This window comes from Mustela nivalis, assembly GCF_964662115.1.
Source record: "Mustela nivalis genome assembly, chromosome: 8".
Classification (NCBI taxonomy): Eukaryota; Metazoa; Chordata; class Mammalia; order Carnivora; family Mustelidae; genus Mustela; species Mustela nivalis.
The window spans coordinates 49,039,095-49,056,423 of NC_139027.1; the positions used below are offsets into that span (position 1 = coordinate 49,039,095).

The 17,329-nt window shown below is 44.7% G+C and overlaps 1 long non-coding RNA gene across 1 annotated transcript; it reads left to right on the forward strand.

Annotated features, from left to right (window-relative positions):
- Window positions 1–358: 358 nt before the first annotated feature.
- On the forward strand, window positions 359–13,937 carry LOC309871173. Its single transcript, XR_014315070.1, has 4 exons — window positions 359–1,199; window positions 2,152–2,305; window positions 6,851–7,884; window positions 8,109–13,937. It is a non-coding gene; the product is annotated as an uncharacterized lncRNA (long non-coding RNA).
- Window positions 13,938–17,329: the final 3,392 nt, after the last annotated feature.

Sequence of the window (17,329 nt, forward strand, 5' to 3'; positions counted from 1 at the left end):
CTTAACAGATTGAGCCACCCACACGCCCCTTATCTGGGCTTTTTAACCACAACATTTTTCAAGGGCCACTGTTGTTACCAAGCACATGAGTTGTACTAGATTCTAGTTCAAGTTGAAGGCCAAACAACCATGAGAAAATAAAGGTCAGCAATTCCACATGGAGAATAAGAAGACAGAGATCAAGAAGGCTCCCTTCCTCCATCCTCCATCGAAAGCCCCATTACCTAAGCCTTTGTTCTTTCCCCTACTGTGTTAGAATAACTCACTGCCTGCCTTACCAAGCAGGAGTGAATTTAATGTACTTGATTCCTTGGCGCTCTGACTCATTTAGGCCCAAAGAACCAATTTATTTCCTGATTCACACATCCTGACCTCTTTCTCCCCTCGCAATCCAATCTAAACTGGGTACCAGGAACTCACACTTGGCAAGCCCCATTTTGCACCTGGCTACCACCCACCCAGGGTTATGGCTGTACTCCTTGAGGCTTTTCTAACAAAGACCATTGTGGGACATGGCCACATCCACAGAGAACAGGTGCAAGCTCAAAGACTTAGGAAGGACACAGAAGGACCCTCCTGCTGGTGGCTCCTGGTGGATAAGCAAGGGCCACCTGTGGCCTGCTCACATTTTCATGCCACACAAAGTTGGAATCACCTCGCAGTGGAGGTTGTTAGTGAGTCTCCAGGAGTTTGGTTCCTACTGAGTTCAAAGGCTGACCTTTCCCTGAAAGCTGTGTTCTTCCTCCAGCCCTTTCTGACCGGCCACATGGGCTTCCACTGAAGCCACTGTGACAGTTTCTGTTCCTGTTATAGTGTCTTCTCATTACAGCAACCCCCTGGAAAATGCCAAGTTTCATGTTTGTTTTCTACCCATTGCAACACAAGCTGCTTCTCAGCAACAAATGGGAGGGGAGCAAGGGCAGGAAGAAAACTTGCTTCAGTTTTCCAGCTAAATTCCACTCCCTTCATGAAATTTTTTCAGACTATTCCTGCCAGTGGGTCCTTGGGTCACATCCCTCCCCCGCTTTCCAGCTTCTCTGACCTTCTAGAACATTGCTGGTCTCCACCAGCCATTCACGTAAGGCCTTGTTTGTTTCATCACTGATTGACATGTGAATGCTGCCTTTTCTCCTTGACCAGATCGTGCATTTCTAGAGGGCCAGTACCATATTTTAAGATATTTTCATATCTTCCTCCAGGTCAGAACATAGGGTTATGTGCCTTCCTTGATCACCCTATTTAAAACTCCAAATGAATCACCGTTAGCAGTCCAACAAAATAAATGTCATATTTATTTTGTTGGACGGCTAACAAATATATAAATATATTTATATAACATAAATATATATTATATATAAATATATAAATATAACATTTATTTTGTTTAATATCTGACCCCCATCAAATCTTAGTCTAGAAAACAGGTATTTCGCCTGCTTTGTTCACTGACATTTTTTCCAGCATTTAGAACAGCGCCTGGCATATAATGAGTATTCAATAAATAGGTGCTAATTAATGGATGAATTAAGGGATGAATAATGTAAAAAACAAATTACACTCCTGTATTTATGGAAAGATTATCTTTTTCCATTTCAACTCTTCAATGAGTATTTTATGTATTGCTCCTTATGAATTTCAGAAGAGTTTCTTTAGGCTCTCAAACCTATTTTATTTCTTTACTACTAGCTCAGGAAACCCTAAGATAGAGAATAACTATCAGTACTTAACCGGGTTTTCCCTATACACCAGTAACTATTTATATTCTCATTTAATTAATACTCCTCTCCCTCGGGCATCTGGGTGGCTCAGTGGGTTAAAGCCTCTGCCTTCAGCTCAGGACATGATCTCAGGGTCTGGGATCAAGCCCCGAATCGGGCTCTCTGCTCAGCAGGGAGCCTGCTTCCCCCCCTTTCTCTGCCTGCCTCTCTACCTACTTGTGGTCTCTGTCTGTCAAATAAATAAATAAAATCTTAAAAAAAAAATACTCCTCTCCCTTGTTGATACTGTTAAAACCATCATTTCACTGATGAGGATCTGAATCTTCTAGAAGGTAAATAACTTGCCTGGTTCTCATAGCTAGTAAATGGTGAAATCAGGACTTGAACCCAGGCCTTTCTGATTAATGACCACTCTGCTTTCCTGCCTTAATAGAATCCAGGCTGCCAGGATAATCCTTGAGCTTCCTCCCCTAAGATCTTCCAGTCCTGGCCAGCCCAGCCTAGCCCTTCCCAGGATGAGAGACCACATCTTGGGGCTGCCAGGAAGTATTGAAAGACACAGCTACTACCCAGAGAGCTAACATAGGGTAAGTGTATGGTGGGGAAAGCAATGGAAGAAACAATAGCAGCAGTAGCAGTTCCTGATCACCGTGGTTTCTATCTTAGATGCTGATGGACAATTTTAGCTGCACCATGAACATTAACCAAAATGGAAATGACTACGGATAATGCAGGTTTTGGGCAGAGAGAGGAGTTAAGTTTTGGTCCTCTTACATTTGAGATATCTGTTCAATACTCAAGGGTAGATGTTGTGTACACAGTAGGATCCACAAGTCTGAAGTTCAAGCAAAAGGGCTAGAGATCTTAATTTGTGAGTCAACAGCACCATGGAACCCTGTCTAATGCAAATGCCACGAGACAACCAGATGTGTTTCTAGGCCGGCAGAGCCCCAGTCCTGAAGATTGTGTCAAATGTTTTAGAAAGGTTGATGAGTGCCATGTAGAGACTTCATTGTTCCCTGTGTTGCTGCAGCGGGTGCATTATGAAGCTTAAATTTGCCATATTTCCTTCTCAGTGGGGTCTCAGTGGGCGACTGTGTGTGTGTGTGTGTGTGTGTGTGCAATCGGTTGCAATTGTTCAGAGATTGAAATGGTTCATTCTAGAGATTGCCTCTGGGACTCCCTTTTCCTTGGACTTTCATGGCTGACAAGGCACTTGTAAACACATTCTTTTTGGATATGTTAAAACTATAATCCAGGCCTGGGATACAACTCCACTCTTTTCAGTGATTCTGTGTTTTTCTGATCTGAAGCACAGACCCCAATTTCATACTGTGGTTGGTGGGGCCCTCTGACTTCCTTTCCTTTAATATTCTGGGCATAACATACACCACCTTCATTAACTGCTCAGTCAGTATGCATCCCTTCCCTGCCCCAGTCCTGCAGACGGAAATTACAGAGAGAGAGGGGGAAGGGGCTCAAGAAAGCACAGCCAGAGCTCAGAGATGTCAGCATAGTGTATCTGAAAAATACTGACAGAGGCATAAAAAGATTTTTTAGCAACACTGAGAACCCAGCTGAGGTTGGAAATCATAAATTTGTTCTGGAACCAGTTAGCCTGGCTGTGGAATTTTCTCTAGCTGAATTCCCACAGAGAAGACAAATAGTAGGGCCACTTCGGGGTTGGGATATGGCTTGACAGGCACATAGGGAGAGCAAGTGATAGGTCACTGATGAGAATGTAGCTAGTGGGTCCCAGGCTGGAGAAGGGAGGGCAGAAGGCAACACAAAAACTGACACCCGGGGTGCCTGGGTGGCTCAGTGGTTTAAAGCCTCTGCCTTCAGCTCAGGTCATGATCCCAGGGTCCTGGGATCGAGCCCCACATCGGGCTCTCTGCTCAGCGGGGAGCCTGCTTCCTCCTCTCTCTCTTCCTGCCTCTCTGCCTACTTGTAATCTCTATCTGTGAAATAAAGAAATCGAATTAATTAATTAATTAATTAATTATGAATAAATAAATAAATAAATGAAATAAATCTTTAAGAAAAAAGAAAAACTGATACCCAGAGTGTCCCAGCTCTGAGAGGCTGTGGGTGAACCTTCGCGGATCTCAAGCGTACAGAGCATGACGGACATCCAGGAAAGGCGAGTCTAGGACAAAGGAGACTCCTGCGGCTGGACACTCCTATGCCAGGTCTGACTCAGTCCCTCAACTGCCACACCACCTTTCTCAAGCAAGACAGTGCCTTCCTACAGAATCCGCCTTGGTGTTGATACCATACCCTGCCCCTCAGAGATCCCCAGATATCAGGACTACATGAAACTTCAGTTTCTCAAAAACAACACAACCTGTCCACGAGAATCTCTCCAGTTTCATCTTTTATTAAAATGACACTGGGGTACCTCAGAGCATCAAAGCCATAGCTGAAGAATTAAGTCTCAAGAGAGCAGGAACCAGGAAAGCTTCGACCTCAGGGACTAGAAATAGGACTCAGACACCATCAGGTCCCCTCACCCTCTCTTTAGCTTCCTTCTCACCCTTGCTCCTTCTTTCCCTCTTGAAACTTAAGAGCTTAGACTCTGGAACCAGATACCTGGCATTCTAATCCTAGCTTGGCTCTCCCATTTACCAGCTGAATGATCTGGAGAAATTTATTTATCCTTTCTGTGCCTCAGTTTCCTTGTGGAGATAATAATAGATCCTACCTCTTGCGGCTGTTGCGGTCAGAAATAATTTGATACTTGTATAGCACAGGGAAGAGTCCCTGGCCCCTCGGGCTCTGTCTCATCAAGAGAAGAGTTTGGACCCAAAGGTGTTAATCAGCAATTTGCCCTCAAGGTTAAAGGTAATAAACTGGGGTCGCATTCAGGCCACCAATGGGATCCACAGGAATCACCCTCATCAACGGGGTGGAGAGGCAGCAGGGGCTGTGGCCCTACTCACAGTCAGACAGAAGACATGTCATTTTGTTAGGAGTAGGGTAATCTATTCCAAACCTTGGTCTTTACTCTCGGACTCTACGCTTGCTCCCCTTGGTCGTCAGTAGGTGAACATACCTGCTATGTCAGGGGAACTGGACATCTTTCCCTCTGCTCTCTACCCCCATCTGTCTCTTGTCTGGCCCCTTCCCACTAGCACTGGAAAAAGCTCAGGTCTCTAATCTAGAGACAAATACATCTTCCTAGACTCCCCCTTCCTTAGGTCCCCACTTCCCTTCCCAGCTCACTTTACTCCACTTCCTCCCTCCTTTTCTCAACTCTCTGTTCTTTAGCTCTCACTCTCACTTCTCCCCAGGTGCCAAATTCCTAGGCCTCTGCTGCCTTAGACATCACTGCTACCCCGACTTTAAACTCTCTCCTCCCTGGGTTTCCATAGTAACACTCTCTCCAGTACATCCCTAGCCTCTCCAACCACTCCTTCTCCATGTCCTTTGAATGTTCCTCCTTCTGTGTCCACCCATCCTTGAACAACCCATCTTCCCCTAGGTTACATCCCCTCTTCACCTTGAAGCCTCCTTGGGCAACTTTATCTACTGTTAAGGTTTTGATCATGCTACGCAAGCTAATCATTCTCAAATCTATATCCATCGGCTTAGTCCTCTCTTCTGAATGTCAAGTTATCCATCCATCCGACTCAGCATGTGGGTTTGAAACACTAACACTAGACTTGAAACACTAACAACTCAGCATGTGGGTTTAGGAGACAGCTCTTAAGGACAATAATGGAGAACAGTTAAAGACACTAGAGGTGTCTGATCCACGGGGACAACTCAGATGAACTGTGGTGGTAAATGGGGCCATGGTGGCTAACTGGGAAAGATAACCTGGAGATATCCTGGATGGACCCCAAAGGGTCAAATGCAGACCAATGATTAGAAAATTGGAGAAGACAGATCTCAGCTGAACCAAAAAAAAAGACCCTTTGGAAGTCAGAGTGGCTCAAAAGTAGACTCAGCTGCCTTAGAAGGTTTTGAGACCTTGGTTACTTAAAGCATTCAAGCACCAGGCTTTAAATTCCTTCTGACTGCAAGATTCTATGAGAAAGCAAAACAGAACTTATGAAGACTTGACCAAAAGCAGTAAAACCTGGTCCTACTGGTTCTGGCACCAAATGGAGGTTGGTTTACTGGCTGGAGTACCCAGTCACGTAAAATGGAAATAACAGCAGAGACAATTTAGGAGAGCTGAAGGGCAGAAGAAATTGAATAAACTCTCAAGTGGGGAAGGACTGATAGTCAAAGAATCTCACTGCAACCTGACTCTCTTGGAGGTATTTGCACTTGGTTCTATTTTTATGCAACTACTCAGTTGATGTGGAGTCTACATTACCCATACTGCACTGGGGCCTCTGAATTAAAGTTCTGTTTCAACAAACCTAACCAGGTATTGTTTGAGGCAAGAGCCTGGAATCTGGGTGGAACCTAAAGGCCTGACCTGACCTTGGAAGCACTTTTGTACCTGAGTCTACAGATCTCTCTGCCTTCTCTGTGAAAGATGCAAGACTTGAACTACTGTGGGAAAAAGAATGGTTCCCACTTGCCGCCAGCTCCATGTACCTTCCCACAATAAGACAAGACCCCAGCTCTAGAACGCCTCCCTCCCTGCCCATCCCTGGGTCATCTCATCCCATAACATATAGTGTACTTGTGCCTTCTTGCTTATTGGCTTCCCGCAACCTCTCTCTCCCTAGAGGTGCAGGCTGGAGTGAGGCCAAGGAAGAGAAGGGGCTGGCCAGAAGCTGGCATTTTCCATTTGTGCTCTGGATCCTGCAAATCCAAGATTTGGGTGGATATGTAGGAGAAGGAGTTTCAGTCTCTGGCCCCGAGGAACATCAGGAACATCGAAAACCAGGTTTAAAAGGGGTGGCCTGGGTGGCTCAGTGGGTTAAAGCTTCTGCCTTCAGCTTGGGTCATGATCCCGGGGTCTTGGGATAGAGCCCCGCATCGGGCTCTCTGCTCAGTTGGGAGCCTGCTTCCTCCTCTCTCTCTGCCTGTCTCTCTGCCTGCTTGTGATCTCTCTCTCTGTCAAATAAATAAATAAAATCTAAAAAAATAAAAAGAAGAAGAAGAAGAAGAAGAAAACCAGGTTTTAAGGTAGGACTTGAACTGATATTGTTTCTTTTTTCTCTTTTAAGCCTGGATTCTAGAGCCAGCATGCTCCTCTCCACTCCTTCTGCAAGACCACATCTCCCAGGCAAGAGACTCTGAAGTTCTGCTTCCTCAAAATGCTCTCCAGCTCAGCAAGTCCTCAATCTGCCATCTGAGTCCCATCCCAGGAGAGGAGGGGGCAGTAAAAGGGTGCTGTCTCACTGCTCTGTGCCTCCATTTCTATGTCTGTCCAGTAGAAATCATCACAACTACCTCTCATGTCCCACAGAATCGCTTTGAGGATAAAATTAGAATTGACCACCTGATTGCCCAACATCCAAGGTTATTCTGAGCAATAGCCTCTCAAAGAGAAGTTCAGGGAAGAGCTAATTTGGGGTGAGAGACACTGATACACCAGAATATGCATCACACACTGGATGTGCCAAGTTTCTAAGCGAGTCTGGTTCCCCATGTTACCAAGCACGCCTCAGAACTAATGGCCCTCAATTGACTCCAACCAGTATTTACTCAGAAGACAGAACAGAATTTAATATTAATCCACGCAGAATATAATCTGGGAAGACAGATTCCCAGCAAAGAGTAATTCTAACTATGGGGGAATCGGCATACTTCTACTTTACTGATGGGATTGAAAAATGACACAGCCCAATGGAAGGCAATTTGGCAACGTCCATCAAAACTCCATCTGTGGTTATCTTTTGACCTCACAAAGGCACTGCTGGGCACTTATCCCACAGATATACCAACATTCCTACAAAGGAGGTCAATTTAAGGTTAGTTATGGCAGTCACAGGTTGTAAAAGCAAAAGACCAGAAATCATTCAGGGATCTATAAACAGGAACTAGTTAAATATACCCTGGTACATCCTTGCAATTTTTTAAGAACAGAACACGGAAACTTTCTGTGCATTGCTGTGGAAAGATTGCCTCTATAGACTGTGTTAGAAAGAGTGGGAAACAAGAATGTGTTTCAATATTTTTATTACAAGATTTGCTTGTATTTTCACAAAGAGACCCTAGAAGGATTATGTAGGAAATTAATAACACAAGTGGGAGGGAGGCTTTTTTTTTTTTTTTTTTAAGATTTTATTTATTTATTTGTCAGAGAGAGAGCGAGCGAGAGCGAGCACAGGCAGACAGAGTGGAAGGCAGAGGCAGAGGGAGAAGCAGGCTCCCTGCGGAGCAAGGAGCCCGATGTGGGACTCGATCCCAGGACGCTGGGATCATGACCTGAGCCAAAGGCAGCTGCTTAACCAACTGAGCCACCCAGGCGTCCCGAGGGAGGCTTTTCAATGTACAATTTTTGTATTGTTTTTATTTTTAAAACATGCTACCCTTTTAACTTGGCAAAAAAAGAAATTAACAAAGGAAAGAAGAGACCGTCTAGAATGCATTCCAGAAGGGCAAGGGGAACCAGACTGGGCAGCAGAAGAGCACACTTGATCCTGGCAGGGCCTCTGGTGGCCCTGAGCTTCCCAAGCTGAAAGACAAGAGGGGTGGCCCTGTCTGCGGCCTGCCTCCCAGCCTCACTCTTCTTTAAATAAGAGCCTTCCTGGGATCGTGCCCTGGTTTACATCACGGCTACCTTCTGTGCCCTTTCTCTTGGACAGAGAAGTACAAGTTGACTGAGTGTGTTCAGCACCACTTTCCAGAGAATGCCCAGACTCCTACCATCCCTATTCAGTTATTCCTCATTCTTGCATTGCATCTATCCATTGGCCGTGCCCCTTTACTGCTATCTTAGGCTTTATTCACAGGCTTTTAAATTTATACTTTAACCTGGATGAATCCTTTTACAAAGCAATTTGGTCATATAAAAGTTAAATCATAAAAGTTTAATGCAGCATCCCGTTCCTTGGGTAATTACCTTCAAAGTGACAGTTCTCATTCATTCTTTTGGAGTTATTTCAGTTAAGCGTTGTGGGAATGTGGGTGCAGGGGTAACAGAAGACTGGAGGCATGGTATATGGAAGCTGAGATGAGCTGGGTTGCTCTGCTGCATCACAAGACAGACGGCAAGAGGAACCAGGGAAGGCAGTGGCTGTGCCTGGGGCTTTTCCATGCTACATGGACAGGAGCCCTGTGAGCTGAGCACTGAGGACTGTCCAGGGAGATGCACAGCATGTGAGGATGCAGAGAGGGGTGGGCTGAAGGCTAACAAGGGCTAGAGGAGCTCTATGACTGTAAGGCACCAGCTCCAGTTTGGGTCTGGGCCCAGCAACAGAGGCGTGGCTCAACTGTCCCATCTGGCCCAGTGCCTGCCAGTGGTGTAGACAGTATTGGTATAGCCCACTGAGGAGCCCAGAGAAGCCAGCACCTGTGTCTTCTTATTTTTCTTGAAAAACCATTTTTGTCCAGGGGCACCTGGGTGGCTCAGTTAAGTGCCGATTCCTGTTTTTGGCTCTGGTCATGATCTCAGGGTCTTGAGATCAACCCCCCCGCATGGGGCTCCAGGCTCAGCGTAGTCTGCTCAAGATTCTCTCTCCCTTCCCCCTCACTCTGCCCCTCCCTCCCATCTAACCCCATGCACTCTCCTCTTTCTCTCTCTCAAATAAATAAAGTCTTTAGAAAAAAAAAATTTATCCAAAAACTTAAAATTTCTGAATTAAAAAAAATCCGTCCCATCATCCAAACATGAATCCTTTCATTTCTCTGTGTTTACGTTCAGTTCCTAACTGTAAGAACTTACTTTTCCAGAAGTGGAATAGTTGTGTAGGCAAACTTCCAAGTTTTAATTTAACATTACTTTATAAGCCCGCTGTCTCAAAGTCTTTATAATAGTTATATTAATGATTGAATTATATTCCATTGCAAAGACACACTCTGGTTTAGTTCACCATTTCCCTATTATCATGGAGTTCCTTGTACTTTTAGCTTCCCTATCCTTAAAATTTGTCCTTACATTGAGTTCTGAGCAGGGGGATAAGTAGTTTAAAGGATAGGAACGCATTGGATATCTTCATTACTTTCTCACTTTTTTCCCTCTCCTGACTTTACCCTGTCTCCTGTCCTGGAGTTTACTAATTCAATCAGGCAGACTATCTCATTGTGTCTGTCCACACCTCTAGCTCAGTATTTGGGGTGGAGGCATTGTTTTCTTATGTACTTGAATAAGCTTTTTTAAACTTGAGTTTAAGTTACCATGGCTACTGTTTTTATTTAAGAAGGAATGCTTATTCATTATAAAGCTCAGAATGTCTTTTATAAATTTTTGTATAATCGATCACTTTGACACATACAATCTTACTGTTTTCTCATTTATCTAAATTCTTTTTTAAATTTTCTATTATTATCTATCAATCTTTTTCTTTATCATTTTTTTTCTGTAGCTTCAATTCTTATAAAGTTATTCTCCGTCATAGAAATGAGGGCTCTACCCTTTGTTAGGTTTTCCATGACTTGATTTAGATGTTTAATAAGCTGTTAGGCCTGGAGTTTACTTTAGTGTGTGGTGTGAGGACCCTGGGAAAGAACAGAACCCAATCTTGATTAACTGTATTTATCTTATAACTATTTTCTAATGTATACAGTCCCACTTCTGGGAAGTCATTTTGGCAAATTATCTGGCAGGAGGAGTTATTTTTAGGCTAACCAGTCAGCTAACACATTACTTTACAAGACCAGGCTTCCATTTGTCCCGCTCTGAGTCCTGATTTACCCTTCTGTATTTCCTACAGCAACTCGTCTTGTGCCTTCCATGTGGCAGTTGTTAATCCAACCTGATTTGATAGCAGAATGAAACAAGCAGCCCAGAGCTGTTGTCTAAAAGAATCATCCAGAAGCTGAAGGGTGCCATTTTTAACCAGGAGGACCTGTCCCCACCATTCAGTCTTTCCCAGGGTCTTATTAGAGATTGAATGGGAATGCCAGCAAAGAGGGGCAGAGGGGCACAGCTAACAGGGCAGGACCGTGGAGCAGACACCCTTGACTTAGAATTCTGCATCTACCACTTCCTACCTAGCAGGGGTTCTCGAGCAAACTGAGGTCTGGGTTCCTCATCTGTAAATAGAATACAAAGAGCTGCTGGTATGGCCAAAGTAAGGGTCAGCAATTAGACTCAGCACTCAGCCTGGTGCCTGGCCGCAGGAAAGGCTCCATGTGTGGCCAACGTTATCATCTTCCCTGCTCCCCTTATGTCCTGGACAATCAACGTGCATAACCCTTGAGGCTGAAGGGTGTGCACAGTGATGAGAAGGCATGGGTATCAAGAAGGAAGCTGGAAAGGATCCAGCCAGCACCTGCCCGGTGGGGGACACACACGCAGGTGCGGTAGTCCCAGTCCCGATTGGTTTTGCCATGGATGTTTTGTCAAATGCGGGAGTAGATCGTTGCCCAGTTATCTAAGCTCTGGCTATCTGAGTCAGAGTTTATCTGCCTACTTATCTCTCTCTAAAATGCTGAAGGCTTCCCAATTCATTCTTACACACACAGCAGTCCTATTTCTGAGAACTCTTTAAACGTGTACCCACACATCTATGAAATCACATATTCGAGAGGCTCCCCGCCAACATAAAAGACTGGAAAGACCCCACGTGGTGATGACTAGGCAGCTCGTTGAATAAACTGTGGCATAAGCCACCACAGAACACCCCGTACCTGTGACAAACAGTGAGGAAATGCCCCGTGAACAAGATGGGATAATTTCCAGGATGTGTTGTTCGGTAAAAAGAGCAGGTTGTAAAAGAATAAAAGAGCCCTTCAGTAAAAAGGGCGTCAAGCATATCGCCTCTTCCACAAGATTTCCAAAAGCAGCAACGTCCTCTTCCCAGGCTGCAAAGTCACCGACACAGGCAGACTCAACATCAGAACATGAACAGGTTAAAGGAGAAAAACTATACCATCACCTGGACAGACACTAGAGACACGTTTCGCCAAACTTAACAAACATCCTGCCGGTCTTAAAAGAAAAATGGAAAACCCTGTTAGGCTTTAAGATAGAGATGGAGACTCCATTCAGACTACAACCGTATTAGAAACAACAGGAAGCATGAAAAGCAATGGTGAAATCCTCAAGGCCCTGCTACTAAAATTAGGTTCAAGTCAAGAATGAGCTCGATCTGGGCTTGTTCTGGAAATTCTAGCCAATGTGCTGAAAGAAGAAAAAGAAGGAAGAAACAAATTTATCACTATTTTCAGCTGATATGATGCTAAGCAACAGAAGACTAGTTAAAATAAGAAAATAAGTTGAATGAATCCTATGTTGCTACAAAGATGATAGAACCATATCTATTATCATGGAGGTTCCAAGTGAGAGTTACCAAATAGACGAAACAGGTTATAAAACAGAATTAGACTATGATTTAATTTTAAAAATGAATATGCATAAGCCTATGTTGAATATATTACATAGAGAAAAGTCTGAAAGGAAATTCATCAAAATATATTTAAAGATCATATCTGTGGCTTACAGGGTTTCAGGTGATTCTTATATTTCTTATGTAAAACACTTTTCCGTATTTTGTTAATGTTTTATAGTAAGCATATTTATATTACCAAAAAAAAACCAATTAATCTTTTTGCCCAGAAACACATGGACATCAGAGTGCATGGAAACTCATTTCAAGGTCATTGGGATGAGCATGTGTTTCTCCTAAAGTGGTCAGTGTTAGTGACTTAGGGCAATTCCCAACTCACCCTCATCTCCCACAAAACCCAGATTGATCTGCTCTGTCTGGTCCTTTCCTCTCTGAAGGGGATCCCCAGACCTGTATGTTCCAGAAAAGCCTAGGATGGCCTGATTCCCCCAGCTGACCATGGCCCCTGCCCTTAGCACCTCCAGCCGGTTCTAGCCCCATCCTAGCTGTTTGCAAAGACTCCCAGCCTTCTGCAGATTGCCCATTTTGCCCAAAGGGGGCTCTTCCTTGCAGCCATCCAGCAAAGGCTTTTGCCTCCCCCGTGGGTGATTTAGAAATCATCTGGCAGCCTCTAGCCTCCATATGCCAGACTTCTCTGCCCCACTACTGGGTTGAAGGTCATGCACAGAGCATGCCAGGTCCAGTAACCTCATCCTGGATCTCCTGAAGACCTCAAATATCTCTCACCTGTTCCCCTTCCCAGGGCCCCACCCCGCTGTACTTCAGACAGCTTGACTGGGTCCATTCTGCTACCTCACTCCTATTGGCTAAAATTTTGTGTCCAAACCCTGCACCTGCCATCACCCACCTGTTAGAAGACAATTGCATGGTAGAGGTTGCTGCTACATGTGGTATATCCAGTTCTCATGCTGATTCTCTACTCTGTACCCTGGAGGCTCTAAGAAGGCCTTGATTGGGCCTCAGTACCTGCTAGGAAGAGAATGAGATTTGCTACCTCCCTGTTTCAACTTGAGTCATAATCTAGCAGGCCCTCTCTGCAGCTTCTTCTGCCTCATACTCATCTCACAGCCCCCCAACTTCCCTCCTGGCCCAGAACCCACCACACCATCAGAGGACCGTCAGGCCAGCTCCATAAGGCTGGACATCCTTGCCCTAGCCTGGAGCATTCTCTTCCAATTGCCACAGCACTACAGTGAGTGACCGAGAGAGTGAGTGACTCAGTAGACTGAAATCAAGGCTGGCCTTGATTATACTGGGACTTGAAAAGAGACTGGCATCACTGTTCCTCAACTCTCCAGAACCAACTCCCTATCAGTATCCCTGTCCCATAATTCAGATACAAACAAGGAAGTAAATGCACGAATACAAATGCCTTCATATAGATTGGCTTTGAACCTGATAGAAGTTACGTTATACTCATTTCTACCTGGCTTCGTTATTTGATTTCTAACTCCAGAACATTTGAAGAAAAGCAAAGGAGGAAAGGGAAACGCAGCAGGAATCCGGAAGTGACAGCCTGAGAACGATCACATTCCAGGATCAGGAAAGTGCAAGATCTCAGAAAAAGCAGCACGTGGCCCCATGCTCCTGACACTACCATAGAGCACAGCGCCAAAGTTTATCATGCTAACCCCAAGTCAGTGCAGGCCTGGCTCATATTCAGCATGCTCCCAAAGCTGCCTAGGTGTTTGCAAAGAGCTCCCAGATTCTGAAGGCTGCCCATCTTGCCCAAAGGTGAGAGGGCGTCCCTTTATACAGCCACACTGCACAAGCGGTGCATCATCATTTGAACGGCAGTTCTCAGAAAGTGAATCCAAATGTATTTTTTTTTAAAGATTTTATTTATTTATCAGAGAGAGAGAGGGGGAGAGAGCGAGCACAGGCAGACAGAATGGCAGGCAGAGGCAGAGGGAGAAGCAGGCTCCCTGCTGAGCAAGGAGACCGACGCGGGACTCGATCCCAGGACGCTGGGATCATGACCTGAGCTGAAGGCAGCTGCTTAACCAACTGAGCCACCCAGGCGTCCCTCCAAATGTATTTTTATTGTTAATACATTTATATGCTAATAAATATAAGCCACAAATAGTGCTTTCTTGCTGCATATGTGCTAATTTCTAGAACTAGCCAATGGAGGGGGAAAGAAGGCTCGACCTGTGAACTGTTAGTGACTTAATTTCCTGGTTAACTTCACTTTCCTCTCCTGTAAAATGGAGTATATAATAGCTGCCTGTGTATTTCAAATTACTATGGAGATAGGCTGGCTACGCAAAAGGAACAAGACGTGTGTTTTACTTTAGTAATTCCTCTTATCTAGATTGAGTCATGGATCAAAATTAGAAGAGGAAGGAAAATTACAAGTACATAGTACTTGAAGGCTAGAGATTAGGTGTATCTCGCAGACAGGTAATTGACTTAGAATTGGGCTTGGGTCAGAGGACTTCCCGCCACCATTAGCAATGTGCCATTCTCTGGGAAAGGGCGACGCCTACTGCATGCTTACTGTACTGCAACTGACCTGGAAAACCAGGAGGCTTGAAACCTAACGACTTTCATACAATTTAAGGCAGGTGCGAGATACCACCACAAAAATAAAAATTAAAAATGGTCATACAGGGACGCCTGGGTGGCTCAGTTGGTTAAGCAGCTGCCTTCAGCTCAGGTCATGATCCCAGCGTCCTGGGATCGAGTCCCACATCGGGCTCCTTGCTCCGCAGGGAGCCTGCTTCTCCCTCTGACTCTGCCTTCCACTCTGTCTGCCTATGCTTGCTCTCGCTCGCTCTCTCTCTGACAAATAAATAAATAAAATCTTTGAAAAATAATAAATAAAAATAAAATAAAAATAAAAAAATAAAAATGGTCATACAGTATTGTCCTTTTAAAAATTCCAATTTTCCTGGGGCGCCTGGGTGGCTCAGTGGGTTAAGCTTAGGACATGGCTTAGGTCATGATCCCAGGGTCCAGGGATCCAGCCCCGCATCGGGCTCTCTGCTCAGCAGGAAGCCTGCTTCCCCCCTCTCTCTCTGCCTGCCTCTCTGCCTACTTGTGATCTCTGTCTGCCAAATAAGTAAATAAAATCTTTTTTTTTTTAATGCCAATTTTCCTTCACTTAGAGACGCCTGGTGGCTCAGTGGGTTGGGCCTCTGCCTTCAGCTCAGGTCATGATCTCGGGGTCCTGGAATACAGTCCCGCATCAGGCTCTCTGCTCAGTCGGGAGCCTGCTTCCCCTCTCACTCTCTGCCAGTATCTCTGCCTGCCTGTGATCTCTCTCTCTCTATCAAATAAAAATCTTTTTTAAAAATAACAATTTTCCTTCATTTAAAAATAGCTTCTATTTTTCATATTCAAATGTAATGCGTATTCATTGTAGAAAATGAAGTTCATCCAATAGCACCATTCTCAACCCTTAATCAACACTTAGTTCAGAACCACAGCCGCTGCTATTGTCAACATTGTTCTCTCTTCAGTCTTCCCTACCTTTTTCTTCTTCCTGTTCTTTCTCTTTCTCCTTCTCTCCACCCGTGCATATTGTAAAAACAAAGCCAAATTTAAAAAAATCATTCCTCATCAGAGATAACCACTGCTAACAGCTTGGTGTGTATTCTTACGCACATTTTTATGACAGTGGAGATGCATATCTACCACAAACCAAATGGGGTCTACTGGCTGTCCTTCAAACCCAAGACCATCAGGAACTCGCCTGCACTTGAGCTTCTCAGTCTGCGGTAAGGGAGAACACACACCATGGGAACTGCCGCCCGTCAGTAAGAGGCTGTTAGGATTTATAGCCCTTGGGGTGGAGCGAGGTGATTTGCAGGAGGGTTTAAGGAAGCTGGGCTCTGCTCTGGATTGGACGTTGCCAGGAAACAGGGTAATTCTATGATGGCTACCTTGATTAATGTCCCCCAGGAGGGGCAACCAGGGCGAGGCTGAAGCTGGCAAAGAACTGGCAAAGGAACAGCAGTCTCGATTATTAGCCAGGACAGGTGGATGCTTAGTCGTGTTTGTGCTTTGGACAAGGCTCCTGGGTGGTCTGTGTGCAGACATGACTACGAGCGGTCTTGTTTTTATCTGCTCTATGACGTCACAGCATGGCCTTATCTGCTCTCTCTGTGCTGTGACACAGAACTCCGGAGCCTCACGGTGCTGCCAGGCCAGCTCCCGGCTGTTAGAGCCGCTCTCTTCCCTCTCAGGGCTGTCTCTTCTCTTCACCTAACAACCGTGTGGACATTTCTTCCAAGTCAAGATTGAGTCTTATGTAACCAAATTTCTCCTGTTAAATAGATGTTTTCTGATATTTTAGGCATATAATACTAAAATGAAATCCTTCAGAAATATATCTTGGCACACAGTATACTTTTATTTCCTTAAATTTTTAGACGTGTAATTACTGGGTCAAGCGATGTATACATTTTAAGGATTTTAGTAAAATCTCACCAGAATGCCTTCCACAGAGCGTGAACTAATTTCACTTTCAATAAGCTAGGACAGAATACTCCCGTGCCCACCCCCAAACCCTCATCAGCACAAAGCCACGAAGTATCATCAATCTTTTTTTTCTTAATCTTAGCAAGTTTTGTAGACTGAGGCACACCTTGTTTTTAAATTTCTGTTGTGTAAAATTGGACACCTGACAAGGACCAACTGTGGCATATGGATCTCACTGGACTCTACTGCATTGGACTGTGTCCGTAGCTCCGAGGCAATCCAGTTAGGGGGCACAGAGCCTTCTGCTGGTGTCTCAAGTCTGTTTCTCAGGCTACCAGTTAAGAAGAGATGTATACAGAAAGGGGCATCTTGGGGTTCCTCCAGATTTGGAACACATTTTGACAGCAGTGTTTTTCAAAGTGTGTTGTTACCTCCTCTCTTGTCTGCCTCCTAATTCCCCACTGAATTAGGAGCATCAAAGGGACAGGGACTGTGTCTTCCTCACTTTCATCCATTTTTTTTTTATTGTGGTAAAATCCACATTACATAAAACTTACCATCTTAACCACCTTTAAATGGTACTAAAGGACATTATATTGTCCTTAACCATAAGCATCATCCATCTCCAGAACTCTTTTCACCTTATAAAACTGAAACTCTCTCACCATTAAACAATCCCCCACATCGTCCTCATCCCCGGCCCCTGGTCACCACCACTCTAGTTTCTGTCACTATGATTGCAACTACTCTAAGTACCTCATAGAA